Source organism: Hypanus sabinus, chromosome 6 (genome assembly GCF_030144855.1).
Source record: "Hypanus sabinus isolate sHypSab1 chromosome 6, sHypSab1.hap1, whole genome shotgun sequence".
Classification (NCBI taxonomy): domain Eukaryota; kingdom Metazoa; phylum Chordata; class Chondrichthyes; order Myliobatiformes; family Dasyatidae; genus Hypanus; species Hypanus sabinus.
The window spans coordinates 163,058,027-163,071,554 of record NC_082711.1 but is presented as its reverse complement, the minus strand read 5'-3'; positions in this window follow the sequence as shown (position 1 = coordinate 163,071,554).

Here is a 13,528-nt window from a genome sequence, read left to right as displayed (position 1 = left end):
TGGAGTGCTCTCCACTGTCCATCTATAGAAAACTGTAAGAGTCTTTGGTGACGTAACTCAAACTGCTAATAAATTAAAGCCACCAGCATGAATGTATCAACGTTTTGGGTTCAGGACAGATCCTCTGAGGTGTTGAGACCGAGGAATATTCAAGGTTACTGTCCAATATTGTGGCTTTGTTGCTTTGTCAATAAAGTCCTTTGGGGCAACGTGGTAGTGTAGTGGTTAGCACAATGTTTCACAGTACCAGTGACCCCAGTTCAATTCCCGTCGCTACCTGTAAGGTGCCCACACGTTCTCCCTGTGACCACGTGGGTGCCCCCCAGGTGCTCCAGTTTTCTCCCACAGTCCAAAGACGTTCCAGTCGGTCATTGTAAATTGTCCCAGGATTAGACTAGGATTAAACTGGGGGAATTGCTGGGTGGCGTGGAAGAGCCTATTCCACACCGTAATTAAAAAAAGAAGCACCTTCTGATGGGAGGTGCATTTTCCATCACTGGGGCTGAATATTTTATGGAAGATTTCACCTACTCAGTGCTTTACTTGTGCTGTTTAATGAACTCTGTGGAAATGTACAATAAATAATGTGTATTGCCATCTCATTGGCATACATATTGAATCAAGTCTGTTGGACAAGGAAGTACCCTCTAGTATTTGTTATTTAACAATAGGCACGGAGGTTTGTAAACACACATGCACTAACTTTCTGGGAAAAGCGAAGATCAAACAAGAGAGCAGGCTGTCTGCTCAAAATAAACTCAAGAGCAAAACCGGTTCACCTTTAGTGGAAATGAAAACAGTAACAAAGATGAAAAGATGACGAGGAACTTGGAAGTAATAGATACAGCATTTTGGCACGTATCAATGAACATATTCTTTTAGGAGGGTGGAATCAAAGATCAAGCCTTTATAAAGTGAATTAACAAATAAAACAAACAATGAGACAGTGAATAATAAGAATGCCCCTCTCAGGGGTGTAAATTCAAAAGCATGACCTTAACTGAGGGACTGCAATATTGCAGCTAGTTTATAAACTCTGGTTAGATTTTTACAGACGTGTGCTCAGAACTTAGAGAAAAGAAAACCACCATCTTACAAAAACTATTCATTCAAAGCACTTACTGTTTTGTAAGTTGTGCAAGTGGTGCTTTTGAAAATGTTTTTTTTAATCTTTTTAATCTATCTGTCTCTGTCATTCAATGTTTAATTAGATAGAAAGATATTGATTCTGAAGGAAATTAGTGTCAAAGTAGCATTACCAATGTACAGATACACAAATATTAGAAGAGAAGTAGGAAAGATTAAAAAATAAGTTACCTCAAACATTTTAACAGGAGGGGGCCATCACTTCCCTGGCTGTAGGTTGACTCATTGGCCGAGGGTAAGAATGACCTCATATAGCGCGCTTTTGGAGCAGCACAGTTGTCTTAGTCTATCACTATAAGTGCTCCTCTGTTCAGCCAAGGTGGCATGCAGAGGGTGAGAAACATTGGCCAGAATTGGCAGGATTTTCCGTAGGGTCCTTTGTTCTACCACAGCCTCCAGTGTGTCCAGTTTGACTCCTATACCAGAGCCAGCCTTTCTCATCAGTTTATTGAGCCTGTTGGCGTCACCCCGTGTCGATGCCATTGCCCCAGCACACCACCGCATAGAAGACTGTACTGACAACAACAGACTGGTAGAACACGTGAAGAAAAGGCCAGCATGCACCAAAGGACCTCAGTCTCCTCAGGAAGTAAAGGTGACTCTGGCCCTTCTTGTACACAGACTCTGTTGGTGCCCCACTCAAGTCTGACATTCAGGTGCACCCCCAGGTACTTGTAGGTCCTCACCACATCCTTGTCTTCATCAATAGCAACAAGGAGTGGCACAGGCTTAGTCTTCCCGAAGTCCATCACCATCTCCTTTGTCTTCCTGATGTTGAGCTACAGATGAGTTAGTTTGCATCATTTGACAAAGTCCTCCGCCAGGGCCCCGTGTTCATCCTCCCGTCCTCCCTTTATACACCCAACTATTGCTGAGTCATCAGAGAATTTCTGCAGAAATTTATCAGTGCATGTTAGAAATAAAAACAAATAAAGTGCGTCAGCCAATATGTTATGGTCCAATTGTGCTGTGCGTTCCAATGTTAGAGTAAATATCTTCTGATCACTATTAACTAATGTCACAAAAGACGACAGAGGTTACTTTTAATTTTTGTAATATTTATTATATAAATCTGAATGTTTCATACTTCAGTTCTTCAACTTGGTAGTGTTTTATTGGTATAATAAAAATATAAACTTTAATGAATAAAAAAAAACTTCGGTGTGGTAGTGCAATTCACTGCGTTTTTTCCCCCCAAAAGGTTTTAGTATAAAATCAGTTGCTTGGAGAGCTAGACAACGTATGAACACGTCAGTTAAAGGGCAATTGATGGGAAGCCAAGGGAAGTGAAGTGACAGAGCAATTAGAGGAAATTGTAATAATTAAATAGAGTCATAGAAAAGTACAGCACAGAAATAGGCCCTTCAGACCACCCAGTCCATGCCTACTCCCATTGACCCACACCAGGACCATAGCCCCTCATACCCCTACCATCCATGCATCTTCATTCAATGTTGAAATTGAGCTCACATGCACCACTTGCGCTGGCAGCTCATTTCACACTCTCACGACCCTTTCTCAATCTTTTCCGAGGCATTTTTCTATCTACAACACAGTTTTGTTTGTTGATTTATATGTAAAGTTTATATGTTTTTATTATACAAATAAAATCCTGCCATGTTAAAAATGGAATGTATGAAAGTATGAAACAACCACACTTATATAATGAATATGACAAAAAATTAAAACAACATCTGTTGTCTTATTAACATGGTCTTTAACGTAACGTAGAAAACGTGTTTTCATTGGCATGGCATTGGTGTGTGAATAAAGCCCAGATATACGGAATGAAGGACTATTTTTCTTCTCTTTTTGTTGCTCTGAAAAAGATTCATTAAAATGAGGAGCAAAAGGCACAAAATGGTTTGTAAATATATTATAAATACGATGAATGGCAATACCTGAGTCCAGGTTTTCAGAGGTGCATCTTGCAGACTGAGTTGAGTAACATCAAATAAATCCTAGGAACTCAGCTGAATTATGTAAACCCAGTTCTAAGGGTGCTGAAAGTACATTGATGTTATCTATGACATCAACAAGTTACACAATTACAAAATAAATCTTTCGGTTGCCAAGACAATAACTTCCTCAAAGTATAAAATTACAAAAAAAAATCCAGTTGTTGTGATCCTTTTTACAGTTTTTTGAATTTAAAATTGTCTTTTTTTTCCTTTATGCAGGTTGTTTGTAACCAATCGCTCAATGGGATGATAAAACAAGTACAGCTCCTCTCATGTTCTGGCCTAAGGCTGCTATTGAAATGCAGGTTACGAACGTCCATGCTGTTGTGTGTTTTTCTTGCTGGACCAAGCCAAAGATTTCCAACGTTCAGTCGCTTCTGTTAAAAATGTCTTATCTATAATTATAATGTCTTAAGATTTAAAATATGTAATTGTAACAATTGGAACAAAAACCAGGATTCAATCAGGGAGGAAACTGATAGAAAAGGTCCAAAATTCACATAATGAATTGGAATTGGTTTATTGTTGTCATGTGTAACGAGACACAGTGAGAAGTTCTCGTTCGCCAGCCATCCAGATACATCTTTCCCTACATAAATGCATTGAGTTAGCGAAGATGAAAACAGTATGCAGAGTGTAGTGATTTTACCCCGTATCCAATTGTCTCTGGTGAGATGATTTAAGAGCAAAGGAAAAGTGAGTGTTAGAAAAAACAGCTTTCCCATCTTGTTTTGCACCATCAGAAAATTTGGCTACAAAAGACTTGATCCCTTCATCTAAGCCAGAGGGTTTCCTTGGACCCCTTGGTTAATGGCAGGGGTCCATGGCATTAAAGAGGTTGGGAATCCCTGATTTGAGTCATTAATATAATCATCAGTAACTGAGACCCCAGCACTAATCCCTGTGACACCCCTTTGCAAATGGCCCATTGATTCTATGTTTTACTGCTTACCCAGTCTCTACCTGTGCAACTTTATTACCCAGCACCGTTAGGTGTTGTACAATAGTTCTACATGGTGTCTTACTGAATGAGAAGGGACGGGATGCGGTGAAAGCCTTAGCTTGTATCATGCGTTTCAGCTGACAACAGACAGACATAAAATAGGAGACAGATAGCTGCCTGATCTTCCCATTCCCGCTAATACCTTGCTCTTGGGTACTAAAACTTTAGATGGAAGAGAATAGAGTTAAGTGAATTGTTAGCGTATTAATGTCAAGCAACTCTTAAATTCAATCAAAGAAGCTTACAAAATGGAATATGGGTTTATACATATCTGGTTCAAGATCTGAATTACAATATAGTAGTTTTACCACTGATGATATACAGCCCCAAGCTTATCATTTCTTGGTGATAGGTATCTCAGAACTTAACTGCAATAAATTTGCTTAACTGCCAGTTATACTTTTCCAATTATCATTATAAAGGTCAAAAGTTTGATGGTCCATTTGAGACATAATATTTCATAAGAATATGCTATGCTGATATATTCCTCAAATCGTGTTCCTTAGCAAGGCTGCCAGTAAATCCTTCCTCTACCATCTCCCTGCAGCTGTTAGCCGCCCATTTCACATCACAATAAATTGTCTCATAAAAGTAGTTATAGCTTCAACTTTCAAGGTTGGTGGAATCAAATCTGCCTGATTGCTTGCAAGACAGCAACTGTAACTCACCGAATTGCAATAGATTGGTGGTGACAAGAACAAAATGTTTGCACAGCTTATCTTTACCCAGTGAATGGTGAAGGGGGAGAGGCTGGGAGGCCATTTTCTATTGAGTGGACCGCACAAAATGGAAGTGAAAAACAGGTTCAGAGTGAGATTAATTTTATCAATCATGTGTACATCGAAGCATACATTGAGGTTTTTCGTTTGCATTGACAACCAACGCAACCTAGGGATGTGCTGGGGGCAACCTATAAGAGTCCTTAACCATTCTGGCGCCAACATAGCATGCCCACGATGCTTGGTAGAATGACACAGGAAACAACAAAACAGAATACCTCAAGCAACAGAACAACACCAGTAAACTAAACCCCTTTCCGTCCTGCCATCCACCTCCACGTACATGGTAGTCCTCCAATTCCAGGACATTCCTCTAGTCCTCCTGTTCTCCAATCTCCAAGCTTTGACCTTCAGGCTTCAACTTTTGGACTGCCGATTGACATTCAATCTTTGGTATTGACCGTGGATTAGCTGATGACACTTCGACACAAATTCTGATGATTAAAGAAAGCATGCAGCATAAATTACGATGGATCAAACCACAAGGGCAGGGATGTCTAACTGCAGTTGCGCTGGAGTTTGGTGAAACCCACAGGGTTCTGAGTCTTGTGCGCAGTTTTGCTTTCCTTATCTGAGGAAGGGTGCTCTTGCCGAAGGAACGCATCCAAGGTACGCCTGACTGGCATCCAGCGTGGCATCTCTGAAGTATGAGGAGCGATTTGGTTGAATATACATTAGAGTTAAAAAAAATGTGGCGGGGGAATCCCTCACTGCAATTTACAAAGTTTTGATGGGACTACAGAGACCTGTTGCAGGACGGATGTTCCTGATGGTTGGGAGGTCCAGAACTATTTGTCTAAGGAACCATTTACAAACATAGATGAGGAGAAATTTCTTCATCCAAAGTCTGGCAAAGATGTATAATTCTGTTCCACAGAAGGCAGATGAGATTAAATCATTAAATACACTTGAGAGTAAGTTAGAAGCTGGCATTGTGGTTAGCATAACGTTAATACAGGACCAACAACCTTGATTCAGTTCTGCCGCCGTCTGTAAGGAGTTTGTACCCTTTCCCTGTGACCTTGTTGGTTTCCTCTCACATTCTCAACGATGTACGGGTTAGTAGGTTAATTGGTTACATGGGTGTTATTGAGTGGCACAGGCTCACTGGCTTCTTACCGTGCTATATCTCTAAGCAGGAGGAGAATGCAGGAACAAGGTAAAAAATCTGAAATGTTATCCTATTGAATGGTGAAGCACACTCAGATGGCTGTGTGTGACACCAGATATGTCATCACTCTCAAAGTGTTCCAAATTTCTATTAGTACCAGGAAGGATCTCAAAGCCCCACCATGGAAATGTTCCCACAACCTCTGGATTCACTTGCAATGACTTTTCATCTCGTGCTCTCAATATTTATTGCTTATTCATTTATTATTATTATTATTTCTTTCTTTTTGTATCTGCATGGTTTGTTGTCCTTTGCAACTGTCCGAACTCCCGAGTGATTGTAATATGGTTGTCCCAACCTGATGGCTTGAATGTCAATTTCTCCTTCTGGTAAAAAAAATTACTCCCCCATCTTCTTATATTCTCCACTCTGGCTTCTTACTTCCTCTCACATGCCTATCACCTCCCCTTTCCTTTTCTCCCATGGTTCACTCTCCTCTCCTATCAGATTCCTTCTTCTCCAGCCCTTTACCATTCCTACTCACCTGGCTTCACCCATCTCCTTCCAGTTATCCTCCTGTCCCTTCCCCCCACCTTTTAATTCTGGCATCTTCCCCCTTCCTTTCCAGTCCTGAAGAAGGGTCTTGGCCCAAAGTGCTGACTGTTCATTGATTTCCAGAGATGCTGCCTGAACTGCTGAGCTCTTCCAGCAATTTGTGTGTGTGTGTTGCTTTGGATTTCCAGCATCTGCAGACGTTCTCATGTTTATTGCGGTTATTATTTTATTATGGATTTATTGTATGCCCACAAAAATTGAGTCTCAGGTGTGCGTATATATGTACTTGGATAAGAAATTTACTTTGAACTTTGAAATGGCAGAACTAGAGGGTTGAGCCTCTGATGAATGGCATAACATCAGACTTACAACCATGAAATACAAGGAAAGGAATGAAATAAAAGAGGAAGTGAATTCAAGTGTGTTTTTGCTTCTAATTCTGTTGGTAGAAGAAATGTTAATCAGGACTGGACAGACCTGAGAGACAACTTATCAGAAAGGCCATCAAGATATAGTCTGTCTGCACCACTCCCATTCTCGTGACACAATGAATGAACTGAAGGATTATCCAACAGGGAGCAGAATGTTTTCCCTTCTCATTATATTTTGATTCTCCTTCATAATGAAAGCGAATAGCAGAAAGTGCTTTATTGTCTTGGGGTGTCATTAAATACTTCTTTGGTTTTTCCTCCTTCATCTTGAATTGTGTCAGAGAATGCTGGGCTGTGGAGGAAGCACTTTAACCAGTCATATTGATTTAACATCCACAGTATTCAACCAAAGAGAGGAAATATTTTTTAAATGTTTTATCGTATCTTTGTCAAATTATTTCCAGAAAAGAGTTCACTCATCTCTTCTCTCATCCACTTTCCACTCATCTCCTCTTTCATATTCCTTCATCTTCAACTCTTTACCTCTTCCACCTATCAACACCCAACTTTTTACCTCATCCCCCTATGGTGAACTACATATCCCTGTCTGGACACGCCCCCCCCCCCCCCCCCGCTGACTGCACCCGTGGCTCCTCCCACAGACCCCGGTATAAAGGCGATTGAGGCCAGAGCCCTGCCCTCAGTCTCCAGGATGTAGTGTGGTGGTCATTTGCTGCTTGTTCTTTCTTCCAGTCAATAAAAGCCAATATCTCGCCTCACGTCTCAAAGAGTTATTGATGGTGCATCACCCCCCTTCCCCACCCTTTCACCTTTCACCTTTCACCTCAGCTGGTGTTTGTTGCTCTGAATTTGTCATTCAGTAGTCTAGTCCAGACGATCCAGAGACATAGATTTAATTCCCAACACAGCAACCAGGGACTTACTTCTAGTTAATTTAATAATCATTTTGTTCAAAGCTGCAAATGGAAATGGGTGCTATGCTACTAGGTATTTGGTAGCAGCCTTTTGGGAAGTAAATCAGCCTTAATCCTGTCACAGCATTGTTGCTGATCTTCAACCACCTCTGAAGTAGGCAGGTAGGCCATTTAATTTAAGGGCAAAAAGAGACTGAACATAGAATCTGTATTTTGTACATCAAAGGGAATGCAACTGGTTCAACTGCTTCAAATGATGCCACTATATCTCATGAGATCAGGTATCAGGAGGGTAGAAACCTGTGTAAATCTGTAAGTAAGGTCTCATCTCACCTCCCTCTGGTGCCCTTCCTCCTTCCCTTTCTCCCACAGTCCACTCATCTCCCCTATCAGATTCCTTCATCTTCAACACTTTGCCTCCTCCACTTATCACCACCCAGCTTTCTGCCTCATTGCCCCTCCCCCACCCCTCCAGCTTCCCCCCTCAGCTGGTCTCACCCATCACCATCCAGCTAGCACTCCGCCCCCTCTCCTCACATTCCAGCCTCTTCTCCATTCTTTTCCAGTCCTGATGGATGGTCTTTGCCTGAGATGTTGACTGTTTATTCCTCTCCATAAATCAGAATCAGGTTTATTATCACCGGCACGTGACATGATATTTGTTAACTTAGTAGCGGCAGTTCCATGCAATACATACTTTAGAAGAAAAAAATAATAAATACTTTATACAGTATACGCATATTGAATAGATTAAAAATCGTGCAAAAAACAGAAAAACTATATATTTTTTAAAAAGTGAGGTAGTGTCCATTTAGGAATTGGATGGCAGAGAGGAAGAAGCTGTTCCTGAATCACTGAGTGTGTGCCTTCAGAATTCTGTACCTCCTACCTGATGGTAACTGTGAGAAAAGGGCACGCCCTGGGTGCTGGAGGTCTTTAATAATGGACTCTACCTTTCTGAAGAGATCCTTGGTACTTTGTAGGCTAGTACCCAAGATGGACTGCAGTAGTCCCCTCCCCCCCATACCAGAGTGATGCAGCCTGTCAGAATGCTCTCCACAGTACATCTCTAGAAGTTTCTGAGAGTATTTGTTGACATGCCTAATCTCTTCAAACTCCTAATTAAGTATAGCCGCTGTCTTGCCTTTATAACTGCATCAATAGTTGGGACGAGGGTAGACCCTCAGAGATTTTGATACCCAGGAACCTGAAACTGCTCACTCTCTCCACTTCTTATCCCTCTATGAGGATCGGTATATGTTCCTCTGTATTGCTCTGTCAGAAGTCCACAATCAGCTCTATTGTCTGATGTTGAGTGCCAGGTTGTTGCTGCGGCACCATTCCACTAGTTGGCATATCTCACTCCACGCCCTCTCGTCACCACCTGAGATTCTCCAGCTGTGGTTGTATCGTCAGCAAATTTATAGATGGTATTAGAGCTATGCCTAGCCACACAGTCATGTGTATAGAGAGAGTAGAGCAGTGGGCACCCCTGAGGTGCACCAATGTTGATTGTCAGCAAGGAGGAGATGTTATCACCAATCCCCACAGATTGTGATTTTCCGGTTAGAAAGTTGAGGATCCAATTGCAGAGGGAGGTACAGAGGCCCAGGTTCTGCAACTTCTCAATCAGGTTTGTGGGAATGATGGTATTAAATGCTGAGCTATAGTCGATGAACAGCATCCTGACGTAGGTGTTTGTGTTGTCCAGGTGGTCTAAAGCTGTGTGGAGAGCCATTGAGATTGCATCTGTCGTTGACCTATTGTGACGACAGGCAAATTGCAATGGGTCCAGGTCCTTGCTGAGACAGGAGTTCAGTCTATTCATGACCAACCTCTCAAAGTATTTCATCACTGTCGATGTGAGTCTTATCAGGTGATAGTCATTAAAGCAGCTCATGTTATTCTTCTTAGGCACTGGTATAATTGTTGTCTTTTTGTAGCAAGTGGGAACTTCCACCCATAGCAGTCAGAAGTTGAAAATGTCCTTGAATACTCCTGCCATTTGGTTGGCACAGGTTTTCAGAGCCTCACCAGGTACTCCATCAGGACCATCAGCCTTGTGAGGGTTCGCTGTCTTTAAAGACAGCCTAACATCGGCCTCTGAGACAGAGTTCACAGGGTCATCAGGTGCAGCAGGGATCTTCACAGTTGTAGTTGTATTCTCTCTTTCAAAGTGTGCATAGAAGGCGTTGAGTTCATCTGGTGGTGAAACATCGCTGCCATTCATGCTATTGGGTTTCGCTTTGTAGGAAGTAATGTCTCGCAAACCCTGCCAGAGTTTTTGTGCATCCAATGTCGCCTCCAACCTCATTTGAAATTGTCTCTTTGCCCTTGAAATAGCTCTCTGCAGATCATACCTGGTTTTCTGGTACAGGCCTGGATAGCCAGACTAGAATCTAGCCTTCAGCAGACGACGTACCTCCTGGTTCATTCACGGCTTTTGGTTTGGGAACGTGCAGTAAGTCTTTGTAGGCACACACTCATCCACACAGGTTTTAATGAAGTTGGTAACGACTGCAGCATACTCGTCCAGTTTCAAAGATGAATCCCTGAATACAGTCCAGTCCACTGATTCAAAGCAGTCCAGTAGGTGCTCCTGTGCTTCCCTTGTCCTTACCTTATCCTGACCTGCTTTTTGTGTGAGTTGATCACTTTCCGTGCATAGATTTTGATCGCAGAGGAAAGATGTGTAATTAGGGGTGAAATTGTTTAGGGCATCAAGGAATGCAACGCTGAACCATGTCCTTCAGCACACCCCCATCAAACACCCACTTACACTATGCTAGTCTGATTTTTCAAAGTTCAAAGCACATCTATTATCCAAGTGTGTATATATTACACATCCTCGAGATTCAGGCAAACACAGAACAAAGAGATCCAAAAGAGCCCATTTGAAAATTGGTAAGGCCATCAAACACCTAATGTGCAGAGAGAAAAAAAGTCAATGACCGCAAGCAAATAGCTTTTTGAACTGAAGCCCACAAATAGAGTCCAAGATCCACAGTTCAGCGCAGAGCCGAGTAATCGTCATGGAGCAGTGAGCTGAACCAGCTGTCCCTCACCTTGGGCCCCAACACCATAACCTTATCAATTCTCCCCTCTTTTTTATTCTTATTTGTTCTCTCAGTGTGATTCTGAAACCCATTTTCCACAGTTCTGTACTCCAAGACACAGTCCGTGTAATGTGATGAGATGTGTTGGAACTCCCCACCACCGGAATTCTGGTGAAACTGTTGCTATCCACGCCAACATTTTTCCAGAGAGTGGACCTGACTTAGTCAATCATCTCTTCTGAATGTGAGAAAAAGGAAGGGGGACAGCTCTGGTTTGTTTCCTTCGGTTGATTCCGTTCACTGTATTTTTAAACGTATTCCTTAACAGAAGACCAATAGAACATCGCTTCGTTGAACTATCTCGGATTTTGTTTGAGACATCCTTGGAATGACAGATTAATTGCAAAGCAATAATGAATTAAACATTAATTGTGGCTTGACTGTTAAACCTGTGGGAGAGGTGAGTAGTGGGGTTATATATTGTATAAGATTCAAATGATGGTGTGTGCAAACATGTGGTTAAATATTATTTTGTGGAGTACTGTGTAAACCCATTTGACCTTGTAACTTCCTTCAGCCATACAGAAATGGATTGCACAACACGATGAGTTTATCATGAGATGGCACATTTGAAATGGATAGCCTGTGACCTGGGTTTTGAAAAGGCTATTGTCGTCATCGGTCTTCCGTGCTGAAGGCACGAGTTCATGGTTAGAAGCACAAGGTTAGTTCTGGGGGAAGGGAAGGCCGTCTTCATTTATTTGAAATTTGAACGTCGAAAGCTTCCTGCCTCAAAGGAACTTCCAAAAAAGATCAAATTTACCCAATTTCTGGTCACTTCTCCACTTCCCCTCCTCTGCTTTTCCACTGCCCATTTTGAATCCCCTCTTATCCCTTCTCATCTCTACCTTAATCAATTGCCCCCTCCCCCTTTCCTTTCTTCTTCAGCCCTTTACCTTTTCCATCTATCACCTCCCAGCTTCCCACTTCATCCCACCTTCCCCCTCACCTGGCTTCACCTATCACCTGCCAGTTGTACAACTTCCCCTCCCTCCGCCTTTTTACTCTGGCTTCTTCCCCTTCCTTTCCAGTCCTGATGAAGGGTCCCAGCCTGAAACGTCAGTCCTATATTCCCCTCCACGGATGCTGCCTGACTTGCCGAGCTCCCCCAGCATTTTGTGTGTGTTATTCCAAAAGAGAGCTTGGCAAGTCATTTTGCTTGTGAAGAGCTGGTATCAGATCCAGCCTTGGATTACTTTCAGCTTTGTGAAAATTCAAACTGTGTCAGTGTTTGGTTCAGTGTGTCCCTTCTGTGCTGCTTTTGAAACTGTTGGAATAGGTTTACTGGATGAAACAGTTGCCCTGGAAAATCTATCAACATCTGAGGGGAGACGTGATTGGTTAATGTTTCAGGTGAAGACCATTTTGGAATCTAAACTGTACGTTCACTAACAGTGTAACTCTTGTGTTTACTGTGATAAATATTTCATATTTAGAAGAACTGAAATACATATTTATTCACTCTTTCCAGTTCAATAATAGGGGAAGAGTACTGATAAAATCTGGGAAATTTAGGGCATAAGTCCATAGAATTTGAGAAGGGTACCAGGAAGGACAGACTGGAGGAGTAGGAGGATGAGTGGCACATCTAGTAGAGCTGCTACCTCACGCCTGCCAGTTACCCAGCTTCAACCCCAGCCACTGGTACTGTCTGTGTCGAACTCGCACCTTCTCCCTGTCACTGTGTGCGGCCTGCTCTCAGGTGTTCCAGCTTCCACCCACATTGTGCAAGTTGCCGGGTTAGTCTCTCACCGGAAGTTGCTCCTAGAGTGCAGCTAAGTGCTGGAATACGGGCAGGGTTAGGCCGAGAGTTGATGCACATGCGGGTAAAGCAAAATGGGTTGGGGTAGGTCTGGTGTAAAGCTGGGTGCTTGATAGTTGGCATGGAGACGGTAGGCCAAGGAGCTTATTTGTGTGCTCCATCCCTATGACCAATCAGATAATAAAACCACTGGAACAAGGCGAATTTTCCAACAAGAAGTGTGAAGTGAGCTGTATGGAAACAGGAAGGTCGTACTAAATGGGATTTCACCCAGAACAATACGAACTAATAAAGCCCTGTGATCTATAAGCCAACTTCATACATGTAAGAGAACATGCAATAGAGGTTCCTCTGGCTTGTCTGAAGCCATTAGGTAAACCAGTAGGTTTGTCCCCAGTGCTGGTGTGGACAACACTGCTAGTATTTATGGGGCATCAAGAGCTGCCTTGATTTGGTATAATGACAAATACCATAGGCCCTGAGGAACAGAAGCACTTCCCTTCCTATAATACAACTGCAACTTGATTAAATCTGCTGTAATCTAGGAGAGGTCACTCTTGTAAAAGCAAGACTTCTTCATAAGTGCCGGAAAAAAACAAAAAGAAATCAGCTGGGTTTGGGCAGAGCAGAGGGAGTCAGAGCCATTGAAAATTGAACGCATATTTATGATTGCTGCTAAATATTCAGAACGTATAGTACTCTGCTTACCTCCCGCAGTCCAAAGATGTACTGATTGATAGGTGAATTGGTCATTGTAAACTGTCCTGTGATTAAGCTAGGATTAAATTG